The following is a 15,563-nucleotide window of genomic DNA, read 5'->3' as shown; positions in this document are numbered from 1 at the left end:
GTTAGTTAGAAGTTAGTTGTTGAGGAGAGTTTAATGAGATCCACAGAGGGAAGAGAAATCTGATAAAAACAATCCACAGAGCTGAACAGTTTATTTTCTGAATTCTGAAAGTCAGACACACCAAGTGCAGGTATGATCAGGTATGATAATGATCAAGGTGAGACTCTTGTTTCCAATTGTTCATTTGTTAATATTCATTAATGCCAGTTAATGTTAGTAGTCTTTTTGTTTCATTTACATTTGTTTTTTGAGAATCTGAATGGATGAAGAATTAAATGAAACATTTATAACCCTTGATGGGCATGTGGAGGTTCACAAATACAGATTTCTTTATTTTGTCATTATGTTCATAGTATATATTCTATACTCTGCTGCAATTTAACCATTGTGTGCCTCATCTGGATTCACCGAAACCTCCATGAGCCGATGTACATTTTCATTGCAGCTTTGTTACTGAACTCTCTTCTTTTCAGCACTGCTATCTACCCAAAGCTTTTGATTGACTTTTTATCTGAAAAACAGATCATTTCATATTCAGCCTGTCTGTTACAGAGTTTTCTGTATTACTCTTTAAACGGTTCAGAATTCTTACTGTTGGCAGCCATGGCCTATGACCGGTATGTGTCTATATGTAAACCTCTGCAATATCCAACCATCATGACAAAAACAACTGTCAGAATATTCTCATTTTTGCCTGGCTTCTGCCTGCCTGTCAGATTGCAGTGCCAGTAGCCCTTAGTGCAAATGCTAAACTCTGTAGCTTTACTTTGAAAGGAATCTTTTGCAACAATACAGCCTACAAACTCCACTGTGTGAGTTCAGTTGCACTATCTGTGTATGGTGTGATTGTTTTGTTAAATGATACACTTTTCCCTGTGCTTTTCATACTTTTTACATACACAAGGATATTTATAATAACCTACCAAAGTTGTAGAGAGGTCAGGATAAAAGCTGCACAGACCTGCTTACCCCACCTGTTGGTTCTGATCAACTTTTCTTGTTTGTTACATATGATGTCATTATCGTTAAACTGGAATCTGATTTTCCTAAAACTGCACGTTTTGTAATGACTTTACAAGTGATTTTGTATCATCCTCTTTTTAATCCAATCATTTATGGACTTAAAATGAAAGAGATTTCTAAACAAATCCAGAGGTTGTTCTGTCAACACAAAGTGAACTAATATATTGACAAAGATAACTAATGTACAATCATTTCTCCTGTCATAATAACCAAGAGGATTATTCTGAAGGGTAGTTAACCGAAAGATTTGTTTTTGAAACACTAATGCACAGTAAAAAAAATCATCAGCTTCATTGTGACTGAAGAGGCTACAGTTTTTCAAAAACATTGAACTCCATCAACACTAAATAAAGAACTTTATTGTTTTTGTGAATTTTTGCTTGTGGCCTTCATCAGGGTGATTGTGCAAACACAACAGAAACAGCTTTATTGTTACTCTTAATAGAACTACACTTATTAGATTAAAATTTGAAAATATTTGAATTGCCTTGTTGTTGATATGTGCTTGCCTTGTCTTGTCATTAAAATGTCTTATTTTACTCACATTTTTATATTTTATTTTATTTTGTATTATTTCTTCATTCATTTGGGACAATCCGTTTCTAAGGATCAGTTCCCAGAAGTACCAGTGGTATGGTAATGGTGTATATATGATTATTACTCCTCCTCCTCCTCCTCTTCCTCCTCATGATGATGATGATGATGATGGTCTGTTAAGTGTCCCTGACTGTATGTTTGTGGAAGTGAGAGAAATTAACAAAAAAGGAAGGTTGTAACAGTGAAGGTTATAATCAGAACAAAATAACAAAAATCCCAGTAACCAATGATGAACAAAATTTGGTTTCAACATGGATACCTAAAAAAAACATATTTATTAGGGGTGAGCGAGTGTTCAGTTGAAATGACAGGTACAGGTAATTTGGTGGTGATGGAGCAGTGGATAAGACACTTGTCAATTCCCCTACTTCGACACATCCATCAGTGTGTCTCTGAGGAAGACACTAGTTGCTCCAGAGGTGTGCGACCTCTGAAATTTGTAAGTCGCTTAGAATAAAAGCATCAGCTTAATGAATAAATGTAATTCGAGTCAAATATACCAACATAGGTTTTCTAATAAATATTTGAACCTTTGTTAAAAAATGTTTCTTACAATTGTAGTAAGACATTATATAAATAATTTTCTAATAAATATAGTAACTTGAACTTATCAACCCATATCAATTTCAGGCTTAAATAACTTTGCTTTGTCCCGCCCACATCCGGTTTAAGCAACACCAATCCAAAGTATGGATAAAAACAGATACAGATACAGACTTTGGTGTACTCACGCATCCCCAATATTAATCATCTCTCTAATCTCTGTAATAAAGAAGGACATCTGTGTTTGTGTCTCTGTCTGTTTGTATTTTGATTTTCTCAGGAGCCGCTCATCCAATGAACTTCAAACATAGCGGGTTTGTTGCTGCCGACACAAGGGAGTGCAGTGTCGCGTTTGGTGCAATTTAAACATGCAACACGTATAGAAATAATACTTTTTCAGTCATAGGTACCTGACCATGTTGTTTGGCAAACACAGATATTGGAAAGTGATCTGCTACGGCCTATGTGATGTTTTTATCAGACTGCTTCACCCTCCATGGATCTCATTCAAATCTCCAAAGAAAGACACTTTACTTTGTGTTCTACTCTCCCTTCATGCTCTGGATGCCACTGGGGGGCTTGGTCGCTTATGATCCTGAATGGATTCTTTTACTATTCGTATAAATAATCACTGCCGTGAGCGCTGAAGGGAGAAGCGGCGTGACCCTGGCTGTGAGATCCCGTCCTTACTAGAGCCATCCGCAGGAGTTTGTTCAGCGAGAGAATTACTCAAAGGTAGAACCTTTGAGTAATAAACTAGGCCGGAACCAGCTCGGCGCAGAGTCACAGGAATGCTGTAGCGCAACAAAAGCTGCTTCCACTGCAGTCAGCCCGGTCACTACCTCGCCACGTGCCCTAGCTAACCATTAAACCAGAGAGCTTCCTAGCAAGGGGAAGCATCCTAGCAAGCCGAGCAACCATACCTCGGTCTTCTTGTCCACAAACCCAATTACACGCCACCATCTGCGGGAAGGACCATAAGCTTGAGCTGCCAGCGCTCTTTAACTCTTGAGCGGTCGAGAGTTTTGTACCACGCTAGTTGCACAGCTGGGATTACCCACAGAGCTGCTGGAGGCTAGCACACTCGATGGGGGACTGCTGTCTCAAGTTACCACCCGCACCTGCCCCATCCAGCTGTCAGGTAACTACTTAAAACAGATCTCCTTTTTCGTTATTGACTCACCTTATATACCTCTGGCTTTGGGGCACTCCTGGCTAACTGAACAGAATCCAAACATAGACTGGTCTGCGGCTAAGATAACTAATTGGAGCCCCACCTGTCTTGTCAGTTGCCCATGATCTGCTCTGCCTCCTTTTTGTTATCCGCCAGAAGCCCGAACCTGTCCTGCCGGAACTGACACTTATCTCTGCAGTGCATGAGATTTCAGAGGTGTTCTGTTAACATTAGGACATTAGGACAACTGCACCAACTCCAGCACTCAGAACAAACTCATTTAAAATGGCTCTCTTCAATGTGAGATCACTTTCAAGTAAGATTTTATGTTTTTAACTGAATCCTGGTTGCAGATGAATGACTATAGCTAGCTGAACTGTGTCCGCCTCAATATGATTGTTTGAGTCAACCGAGGGTCAGTGGTTGTGGTGGTGGGCTAGTGAGCGTGTATAGGGAAAATTTAAAATGTCATCAACTATGCTGTGATGAATTTAACTCCTTTGAAGTTCTCACTCTTCAAGTTGGAGGGCTGCAACCTATCATATTTGTTATAATTTATCGCCCCCCAAAACCGCCTGGAGGATTTTTATCAGAAATTTTTATCTACTCTGGTTTTAAATTATGACAGAATTGTTCTTTGTGGCGATTTTAATATTCATGTTGATGACCCCACCAATGTTAATGCAACTGACTTTTTTAATATGGCCACTTCTTTTAACTTCAAACAACATGTCAAAGGGCAAACACATAACCGTGGTCATACACTGGACTTGGTTTTTACCCTGGGTGTCAGCATTTCCTCTGTGGAATTAGTGGACATGACCATATCTGACCACAGATGTATTGTTTTTAGCTGCGATTCGCCTGTTACTCATGCCGCCTCACCAAGCGCAGTTTTGCGCATTCTTTCAGAGCCAAAGCCAACACCTGTCTGATTCCAACACCAACAATCTGGTTGATCACTTCAATCATATCTGCTTGTCGTCACTAAATATTACTGCTCCTCTAAAGGTTAGGCCTACGTCTAAAGTTAGTAAGCAACCCTGGATAAATGACAGCATTCGCAGCCTCAAAAGGGAATGCAGGAAAGCAGAGCGCAGATGGAAAAAATCCAATCTCCAAGTCCATTACCTCAGTCTGAAGGATTTATTAATTAACTACAATAAATGGTTAAGGATGCGAGAACACACTATTTTTCTGAACTCATTACTACACATAAACACAATCCCAGGTTTCTGTTTAAGACTGTGGATCAGCTGGTAAACCCAACCCTCCTTGTGCCTCAGCTGGAAGTAATGATGACTGTGAATTGTTTTTATCTTATTTTACCAATAAGGTGGTGTGGTTTATATTTATCTGTATTTAGTCCGTTTTCATGCTTTTATCTTGTATTGTTTTTGTATTATTGTCTCTTGGGTATTATTGTCTTTACACTTGTTAAAGCACTTTGTAACTTGTTTTTGAAAAGTGCTCTACAAATAAGTATTATTATTATTATTATTGTTGTTATTCTCTCACTGCCCCCACACCGACTGTACGACTACTCCAGCAGCAGCCTGTATAGCATCTCCAGGCCAGAGCAGTCAGAATATATTAACAACTCGCTGGCGGCAGGGATTATCCGCCCTTCATCATCCCCTCTTGGAGCCAGGTTCTTCTTCGTGGGAAAGAAGGATGCGACCCTCTGCCCTTGCATTGATTTCAGAAGTTTGAATGGACATTACTATTAAAAACAAATACCCACTTCTCTGCAGGGATCGCTGCCATGCCTACCACTTAGTCCGGATCCATGAGGGGGATGAATGGAAGATGGCCTTTAACACCCCCTTGGGTACTGTGAGTATTTTTGAGTATATTTAATGTTGTTTAGCCTTACCAATGCTCCTGCAGTGTTTCAGTATTTGGTAAACGATGTACTTAGAAATATGCTGGGCAGATTCGTGTTTGTCTACACCTTGACGATATCCTTATTTTTCCCCCATAGTTCAGCAGAACACATCCAGCATGTTCACCAAGTCCTCCATTGGCTCCTGGAGAACAGTCTATTCATCAAGGCAGAAAAGTGTGAGTTCCACACCTCCACTGTCACCTTTCTCGGTCCCATCATTGCCAGGGGTCAGAATGGCTCCTGAGAAGGTGAGAGTGGTCTTAGACTGGCCCAAGTCAGACAATAGGAAGCAGCTTCAGAGATTCTTAGGAATTGCTAATTATATATATATATATATATATATATATATATATATATATATATATAGCCACATTGCTGCACATTAACTGCAGTTAGCTCCACTACTAGGCTGGTTCACTGGACCCCTGAGGCTAATTTTCTGGGTTATTTCAACCCAGAAAATTGTGTTATTCTTTTCGACTCAACTTCTGGGTTAAATACCTGACTCAAATGTTGGGTTAAAAAAAACAACATTGTAGTTAATATAATCCAACTTCTGGGTCAAAAGAACAACCCCACTATCTGGGTAGAAATAACCCAGAAATGAGTTGGTTCCTTTTTAACCCAGGAGTTGACCACAAACTAGAACAGCCAAAGACTGACTGCATGAAGGAACTTAATACTAACACAGATGAACACTGATTTACAGAACACAGGTGGAACAGATGATGATGATGGTAATTAACTAAACACAGGTGATGCAGATGAACTAAATGACAGAAAACATGGAAACAGATAAGTGGCTGGAAAACAGAACAAAGGAAGTGATTAGGGGTGACTGTGACAATATTACACATTTCAAGCACTTTTACATTTTTATTGCATTAAATTAAACTTATAAAAAAATAGAAAAATAAATAACTCTTCTTTAATTTTAACCCAACACAACTAACCCAGGAGTTTTTAGTGTGTGGAGTCAGAGACATGCTACTTCCTGTCCGTCAGGAAGTCTGTGGTCCACCTGCAGGAGGAGTCAGGCACGTTCAGCTGGAAGAGCTTGTCCTGCAGCAGGGCCGGGATGGTGGTGTTGAAAGCAGAGCTGAAGTCCACAAACAGGATCCTGGCGTAGGTTCCTGGGGAGTCCGGGTGCTGGAGGATGTAGTGAAGGGCCGTGTTTACTGCATCATCTACAGACCTGTTGGCTCTGTAGGCGAACTGCAGGGGGTCCAGGAGGGGTCTGTGATTGATTTTAGGTGGGACAACACAAGGCATTCAAAAGATTTCATTACTACAGAGGTCAGGGCGACAGGTCTGTAGTCATTTAGTCCAGTGGTCCTTGGTTTCTTGGGGACAGGGATGATGGTGGAGGCTTTGAAGCAGGCTGGCACATGGCATGTCTCCAGTGAGTTTTAAAAATGTCTGTGAACACCGGAGACAGCTGATCAGCACAGCGCTTCAGGGTGGATGCTTTGCGGAGTTTCTGCCTCCTAAACAGTCTGTTGACGTCCCTCTCTAGGACGGTAAGAGAGGGGGAGGAGGTGGGGGATGAGATGGTGGATGTAGCCGATCAGTGGTGTGGGGATGGTGTCAGGTCTGTCCCATTGTCTTTCAAAGTGACAGTAAAACTGGTTCAACTCGTTGGTAAGGCGTGGGTTGTTCATGGAGTGGGGGGGATTTATGTTTGTAGCTGGTTGTCACGACCCATGGGCTGTTTATGTGTATTTGGGATGTTGTGCTTGTGTGTTTTCCCTCTCTGCCACCAGCAGGACCTTGCCCCGACCCCAATGCTGCAGCCAGCAACCTGAGGAGCGCGGCTGATACCAATCTCCTAATCTGTGGAGAGTATAAGGGCTGGTGAAGGAAGCTGCTGGGGGGGAGAGTATGGTGGTCTACAACAAAAGAGACAGTGTTACCGAGTGTTTGGAGTCTGCGGCGAGTGTGTGGCTGTTGGCAGAGACAGTAATCGGCAGTGGCAACAGTGGGATCCTTTGGTCAAGTGTAGCGATTTGCTGTTTTTGTTTGCACTGTGTGCTTGTGTGCCAGTTATCGCTACCTTTGTGTCACAGTCATTCCTTGAGAACTGGTGTTGTAGTCACTCTGCATACAGCTGTTTAGCATCACACACCGCCTTGCTAAACCTGTACTTTTACTCCTTAAACCCGGCCCGGTCTCCACTCCTAAACGCCTCCTCCTTTTCCAACCTCAGCTGTCTGAGCTTAGCTGTAAACCAGGGTTCGTCATTGTTATAACTCACCCTGGTGCGTGTTGGAATGCAGCTGTCCTCACAGAGGCTGATGTAGGACGTCACAGCCTCTGTATACTCCTCCAGATTGTTGGTAGCAGTCCTGAAAACATCAGTCAGTGCAGTCCAAGCATTCCTGAAGATCCTCTGCAGCTTCTCTGGTCCATTTCTTTGAAGTAATCACTTTACAGAGTTTTAATTTCTGTCTGTAAGCAGGAATCAGGTGGACCATGACATGATCAGAGTGTCCCAGTGTAACGGCTCGTGTAACAGTGATCTAAAGTGTTCCCCTCTGTGGTTGGACACTTTATAAACTGTCTTTGGAGTTCTTGGCTGAGGTTTCCTTTGTTAAAGTCACCAAGAACATAATAAAAATCTTTATTTGTAGAGCGCTTTTCAAAAACAAGTTACAAAGTGCTTTAATGAGTGTAAAGACAATAATACCCAAAAGACAATAATACAAAAACAATACAAGATAAAAGCATGAAAACATTGAAAAGACTAAAATACACATTTAAGATAATATAAAATAAATGATGTCAAATAAGATCGGGAAAAGCTCTCCTATAAAAGTAGTTTTAAGAAGGGACTTAAAAGAGTTCACTGACTCAGCCGACCTGATTTCTCGGGCAGGCTGTTCCAGAGCCTCGGGCCCTGACAGCAAACGCTCTGTCCCCTTTAGTTTTCAGTCGAGACTCTGGAACAGACACAGACCTCTGCCCGAGGATCTCAAGGTACGTGCTGGTGCGTATGGGACTAAAAGGTCAGAAATATAACAAGGCGAGAGGCCATGAAGAGCTTTAAAAGTGATCAATAGAATTTTAAAGTCAATTCTAAAACATACTGGGAGCCAGTGTAATGAAGCTAAAATAGGAGTAATGTGGTCATATTTCTTTGTTCTGGTTAAAAGCCTGGCTGTTGTGGTGGCAGCCTGGCTGACGGTGAGTGTCCTGGGTTTTTTTTCTCCTTTTTATCAGTTATTCTGCTTTTTCCTTGGTTTTCTGTTCCCTGCCTGCCTCCCTGTGTTTCTCCCCTGTGTGCTTTCTCTCTCTCTCCCTCTGCTCCTGAGCCCAGCCAACGACCCGCACCTGCACCTCATCAGCCACCTCGTCAGCCTCATGCCTGTCTGTATTTCAACCCCGGTTCTCCACACCACTCTTGCTTGGTCGCTGTTGCTCCATACCCACTTCACTCAGCCTCGTTCTCCATTCAGTCGGCTGGGCTCGTCCTCCGGACCTCTCCTCTTCAGGCTTCCCCCACGGCGTCCTCCCAGTTCTCCCTTGCATCCTCCCTTCCTCGGCCCCAGTGTTCCCCAGCTCCCTGGCTTCCGTCCCGTTGATTTCCCTGTGCCAGTGTTTCCCCGGGAACCTCCTCTCCCTCCACTCCAGTACCTCAACCCCCCTTTTCCCTAAATAAACCTCCTTCGCTCAGAGTGCTGCGTTTGGGTCCTCTCTGTCCCCACACCACCCTCTTAACCCTGGCAGCTGAGATGGCTGAGAATAGATTTTTGGGATAAACGAGTGAAAAGGCTGTTGCAATAATCCAGGTGTGATGAGATGAAGGCGTGTAAAATGGTCTCGTGTCCTTAAAAGTTAACATAGATCGAATTTTAGCTATATTTCTAAGTTGATAAAAACATGATTGAACAAGCTGCTCGAAATTTAAATTCCTATCAAACCAAACACCAAGGTTCTTTGCCACAGGCTTAATGTGATTTACTAGGGAACCAGCAGATGGCAGTATTTGATTTGCCATCTGCAGGATTTCTGTTTTGTCTGAGTTCAGCTGGAGGAAATTATTTGACATCCATTTTTTAACTTCACAAAGGCAGTTGTTAAGTGAACTCAGCATTCCAGGGTCTGTGGATCTGACAGGCAAGTATATTTGTGTGTCATCAGCATAAATATGAAAAGAAATGCCATGTTTATGGATAAAATGTCCAAGGGGAAGCAGATACAAGGAAAACAAAATGGGTCCTAAGGCCGACCCCTGAGGCACACCATATTTAACTGGACAGAACGAAGAGACATAGTTGTTTACAGGCAACTTCCTACAAACAAAACTTCCTATTTGACAGGTAGGATGAAAACCATTCTAGGGCAGTACCAGAGATCCCCACCCAGTGCCTCAGTCTGTCTAACATGATGTTGTGATCAATGGTGTCAAAAGCAGCGCTAAGGTCCAGGAGTACCAGGACTGAGCACAGGCCTTCATCAGCAGACATTAAAAGGTCATTGGTGACTTTAAGCAGGGCAGTCTCAGTGCTGTGGTACTTCCTGAAACCAGACTGAAACTTTTCAAATATTTTGTTATTTTCCAGTACAGTGAGCAGCTGTTTGGACACAATTCTTTCTAAACGTTTTGCTATAAAAGGCAGTTTTGAAATGGGTCTAAATTATGATGTGGAATCTAAACCAGGTTTTTAAAAAGTGGGTTCACGCAAGCCGTTTTAAAATAATCAGGGACACAACCAGTAGATAGGGAGCTGTTGAAAACCAAGATCAAATGGGGCCCAACAGAATCTATTACTTTCAGTAAAAACTTTGTAGGTATTACATCAAGTGGGCTGGAGGACACTCTCATTTGTGATACTGTTTTTAAAAGCTCAGACAAGTCGATGGGATGAAACTGGTTAAAACTCTCTTGTTGCTGGTGAGGAACCTCTGAGTAAGAGGCCGCGGGGGTAATAGAGGCTCTGATTGACACCACCTTATTGGTAAAATAAGATAAAAACAGCAGCACTGAAGAGCACTTAAGAAGGGAGTCCTGGTTTGTCTGCTCCACACACAATATCTGGTCAGCCAGCATGAACTGTGCGTCGTGCACGTTGGCCTGCGCCAGAATATAAACAACAACCAGAATGAATGAAGCAAACTCATGGGGGAGTAAAACGGCTTATAGTTTGATTAAAAATTCTATATTAGGAGAACAGTGCTGCTGAATCACTGTCTGTACATCAGCCATTGTTAATATAAAAACGGATACCTCCACCTTTTTGTTTTGCCAGAGTTCTGTGTCACGATCCGCTCTGTGGAGTTGGAAGCCAGCTAGCTGCAGCATGGAGTCCGGTATGGATCCACACAGCCACGTCTCTGTGAAGCACAGAAAAGAAAATGAATAAAAGTCTCTGTTTTTCCCCACCAGAAGCTGAGTTTGTCCAGTTTGTTGCACAGTGAGCGCACGTTGGAGAGAAATATTGCCGATAGGGGTGAGCAGAGTCCCCGCCAGCGGAGGCGCACGAGCGACCTGGCTTGTTTCCGTCTCTTACGAACAACAATGAGAGAGCCCTTCCAATGTCCAATAATTCCATTAATGACGCGAGAAAAGTGGGAAATTCGCTGGAGTTGCTGTTCATGAGCTTTTGTCTGGTGAATGAGCTCCGTGAATCACAGACGAAAACTGAACACACAAAAACAAAACAAAACAAAGTACACCTAACTCCGAGGCAGCTATAGACGGCGACATCTTGGAAGTCTTTCTGCCGTGCTATTGGAGCCACCTCAGGATTCAACCCCCAAGCTAATGGTCAAGTGCCGTGACCCTGATGTGCAGAACACTTTTTTGTGCTTTCATTTGCCCTTTTGGTGTGCCTGCTGAGTACTTCGTTTTGTTTGGTGTCTGTCTCTGTGTTCTGCTCTCCCCTCATGCTCTGGATGCCACCGGTGGGCTTGGTCGCTTGTGCTCCTGCCTGCACTTTGGGGCTCACCTCACTAATCAGCGCATCTGCTCCACAGCCTGAGCCCAGACTCAGCCAGCCCAGTGATACCCAGAGCACTGGAACCTGGACCCACCTCTCTGGCCCATCATAATCACCTTCAACCCCAAGCCCACAGTTAGGCTTAACTTTCAATAAATACTCCCTTTGTTTGAACACAATTACCCCTCCACCACCAGCCTAAACCGTTGATACAGGCAGGATGTATCCATGCTTTCATGTCAAAAACATCTAACGTCACATTCTGACCCTACCATCTGAATGTCGTAGCTGAAAGTTTTTCCAGTCTTCTATTGGCCAATTTTGGTGAGCCTGTGTGAATTGTAGCCTCAGTTTCCTGTTCTTAGCGGACAGGAGTGCCACCCGGTTTGGTCTTCTGCTGCTGTAGCCCATCTGCTTAAAGGTTCGACGTGTTGTGCATTCAGAGATGCATGGTTGTAACTGCTGCTCACTGGATATTTTCTTTTTCAGATAATTCTTTGTGAACCCTAGAGATGGCTAAAGTGTGAAAATCCCAGTAGATCATCAGTTTCTGAAAAACTCAGACCAGCCTGTCTGCCACCAACAACCATGCTATGTTCAAAGTCACTTAATTTCCCTTTCTTCGCCTTTCTGATGCTCGGTTTGTACTTCAGCAACTTGTCTTGACCACGTCTACATACCTTAATGCATTGAGTTGCTGCCATGTGATTGGCTGATTTGTGTTAACAAGCAATTGAGCAGGGTACCTAATAAAGTGTACATTGCCAGGTCATTGTTGTTCATGTGGTGTGCATTTGTCTGTAATCCCTGCCTGTATGCTAGTTTTCTGTGGAGTTTGGGTTTCGTTTTCTCACCAGCTTGAGCTACAAGGATTATTGTTTTTCGTTTGTTGATGGAATGTGAGTCCATGCCTGTATTTTAGTTTGATATTTCATTTGTTTTGGAACTGTCTGTTGGATTGATCTAGGCTAGCCACCCCAACATTCAGCATTCACCTTTTTAAGGGCACTCGCCTGGCTATTATCACTGTCTCCCATGTAGGCCATAAGAGGAGGCATGGTTGTCATTACTCCAACCTCTCTGTCTCCCCTGCACAGCTCCTCATCACTAGGGCTGTGCAATTAATCAAATTGTGGCGATATTGGCCAAGTTCATCAAGATAAAACGATTATTATGTGGCATGCTGTATCTCAATGACAATTTGTCTTCTAAACCCAGCGCAACCCTTTACAGCGGTGGCTCCCCCCCGCCCAGAGCTGAAGCGCCTGTCACTGGTCTCCAGTCCAGCCATCAGACTCTAGTCTTGGTTTCCAGTCTTGTCACAGGCCTCCTCAAGTCTCCAAAGTGTCTCCGCTCTCGTTTCCGGCCTCCAGGGGAGGCACAGAAAGATTTGCTAGAGACACACCCCAGCAACCAAAGTCCTACATCATCTCTGCGTTCAGGCCTCTACAGTTTAATGGAGGAGTTCACATTAGCTCTTCCTTTGGAGATTTCAGATCCATGGAGGGCAAAGAAGTCTGATAAAAACATCCCACAGACTGGAGCAGATCACTGTCCAATTTTTGTCTTTACCAAACCGCAAGATCAGGTAACTATGACTGAATAAGACAATGTGATGCAGGTTATATGAGACTTCAAGGAATGTACCAGATTTATTCATTAACAATTTCTTTTATACAGCCAGAATGGATAATAGTTTAAATGCAACATACATAACTCTTGATGGGTATGTGGAAGTGCAGAAATATAAATATCTTTATTTTGTGATCATGTTTACAGCATATGTTCTAATAATTTGCAGTAATTCTTCTATTGTGTGCATCATTGTGATTCATGAATCCCTCCATGAGCCGATGTACATTTTCATTGCAGCTTGTTACTGAACTCTCTTCTTTTCAGCACTGCTATCTACCCAAAGCTTTTGATTGACTTTTTATCTGAAAAACAGATCATATCATATCCAGCCTGTCTCTTTCAGTGGTATATATATTATGCTCTAGCCACTTCAGAATTTTATCTCTTGGCAGCCATGGCCTATGACAGGTATGTGTCTATATGTAAACCTCTGCAATATCAAACTATCATGAGGAAATCAACTGTCACTATTTTCTTGGTTTTAGCTTGGCTTGTGCCGGCTTGTCAGGATGTGGTGCCAGTTGTACTAAATGCTAATAAAAAACTCTGTAACTTTGTTTTCAAAGGAATCATTTGTAACAGCACAGTTTATAAACTTCACTGTGAGAGTTCAGGAGTGCTGAATATATATGGCTTGATTATTTTTGTAAATGGTCTCTTCTCCCTGTGCTCTTCATACTTTTTACATACACCAGGATATTTATAATAACATATCACAGCTGCAGAGAAGTCAGGAGAAAAGCTGCACAGACCTGTTTACCCCACCTGATTGTTTTAATCAGCTTTTCCTGTTTGAGTGCATATGATGTACTTCTACTGCGACTGGAAACTGAATTTCCCAAAACTTTACGTTTAATAATGACATTACAAATACTAATGTATCATCCTCTCTTCAATCCAATCATATATGGACTAAAAATGAAAGAAATTTATAAACACCTGAAGAGGTTGTTCTGCAAAATGGCCTGATGTTTATAAAACTAATAACTGTGGTACACTGACTGTTTTGTGTCATAAAAAAGGAGAGCTGTGATTTCTCTGGACATTGAAAGACAATGAATGTAAAAGTCTGTTTCTAAAACACTGAAGCACAGCATTTTCCACTTCCGCAATTTACAACGGTTTCATTAAAATCACAAGTTGAATTATGAATTTCCAATATGTTGTTAGTTAATTGCAGCTTAACAGAATCCTGTTACCCATGACGACATGATCATTGTCTCGATATCAGATGTTGAGTATATTGTTAGTTTATATGGCCATAAAATGTTGTTAACATGTTACTACTAGTTGTAGTTTTGTCTATTTATTATTATTTTATTGTAAAAATAAATAACTAAAATAACTCTTGTTGCTGTGGAATGGTTATTTTACATAAACTCTTTCAGCTCTTCTTGGCTCCCCTAAAATATGCAGCTCAGCAATAGTATGACGGACACACACAGACCACATAACCTCTATTACCAACAATAAAACAATAAAAGCACTAGTTCTAGTACTTTTTGAATCCTGCAGAATGTATATTCGTGGAAAGAAAAAATAAATGATCAAAAGACAAAAAAAGAACAAAATACAGAGAGAAAGGGAGGAAGTAAGGAAGGAGCAAAGATGCTTTCCAACTCTCACACATTAAGGAAATACTTTTTTCACCATGCAAAGACTACGGCATGTGCTGCAATGTTTGTGTTTCGATGTTTGATCCACATCCATCAACCTACGGACGCTCTTGCAATTCCCCACTGTCTCCAGGCAGAGGACATTTAGGGGAATCACGTTTTCTGACGGCTCTTTCAGAGGTGTGTCAAGCAGGCTACAGACTCTTTTAGTGTCGTTCAGTTTTTCAAAGTAAAAGCTCAGTTCAAATCCAATGCAGCATTACAGTTAACAAAACTACTAAAGAGGAAGTAAGTAAGTAAAGTTTCTTTGTATAGCTCCTTTCACAGATAAAAATCACAAAGTGCTTCACAGTAAAATGTAATACAATACAACAAAGTAAAATACAATGTATAAGAAAATATTTAAATACAATGGAAAAGATAGAAACAAAAACCATAAAACATTTTTTTTTAAACCCACGTGAACCAAATATTTGCTGGTTGAATAGCAGCATCTTCAGTTGCTTTTTAAAAGAATCAAAAGAATTCAGAAAGAATAGAAAGGTAGGCAAAGCATTCTACAGCCTAGGTGGAATGAACGATCCCCTCTGGTTTTAAAATGAGTAGGGAACCACTAACAACCTCTGACCTGATGACCTCGAACTACGGGTTGGAGTATGAAACTGTATCAACTCAGAGATGTAGGGAGGAACTTGACCGTGCAGGGCTCTAAAAGTAAGGACCAGGAAGTGATTCTGTGAGCAACTGTTGCTGTCATGGGGAGGGCACTCTCTCATTTCCTGGTATTCACATCTAGATGTGTTTACCAACTCACGTATCACCTTTCGTTTGAACACACCCCTTTTTCAAGTGAGCAAAACTATTGGAACATGTGACTGACAGATGTTTCTTGTTGCCCAGTGTTGCCTTTTAGGTTGATTGTCCAAACATGACTAGTCTAAGTTTTCCTCCTTGGTTCAAACCTATAAAGACTGCATTTCCTGTTAAAGAGGATAAAGAAACATGAAGACCAGAGAGCTGTCTGTGGGAGAAAAGAAAGCCACTGTCAAGCTGAGAAAAGAAGGAAAATCGAGCAGAGCCATTGGACAAACACTGGGCACAACAATTTGGAACGTCCTGAAAAAGAAACTACTGGTGTTCTGAGCAAC

General features: G+C 41.9%; 2 pseudogenes; both read left to right on the top strand.

The window, feature by feature from the left end:
* Window positions 1-259: 259 nt before the first annotated feature.
* On the top strand, window positions 260-12,834 carry LOC119903642 (annotated as a pseudogene).
* Window positions 12,775-13,983, top strand: LOC119903774 (annotated as a pseudogene).
* The last annotated feature ends 1,580 nt before the right edge of the window (window positions 13,984-15,563 follow it).

This window comes from Micropterus salmoides, unplaced genomic scaffold (genome assembly GCF_014851395.1).
Source record: "Micropterus salmoides isolate LMB-PRFRI ecotype aquatic unplaced genomic scaffold, ASM1485139v1 Ms_hic_scaffold_15, whole genome shotgun sequence".
Classification (NCBI taxonomy): domain Eukaryota; kingdom Metazoa; phylum Chordata; class Actinopteri; order Centrarchiformes; family Centrarchidae; genus Micropterus; species Micropterus salmoides.
Note: the sequence above shows the minus strand (reverse complement) of the source record. Positions and strands in the feature narration are given on the sequence as shown.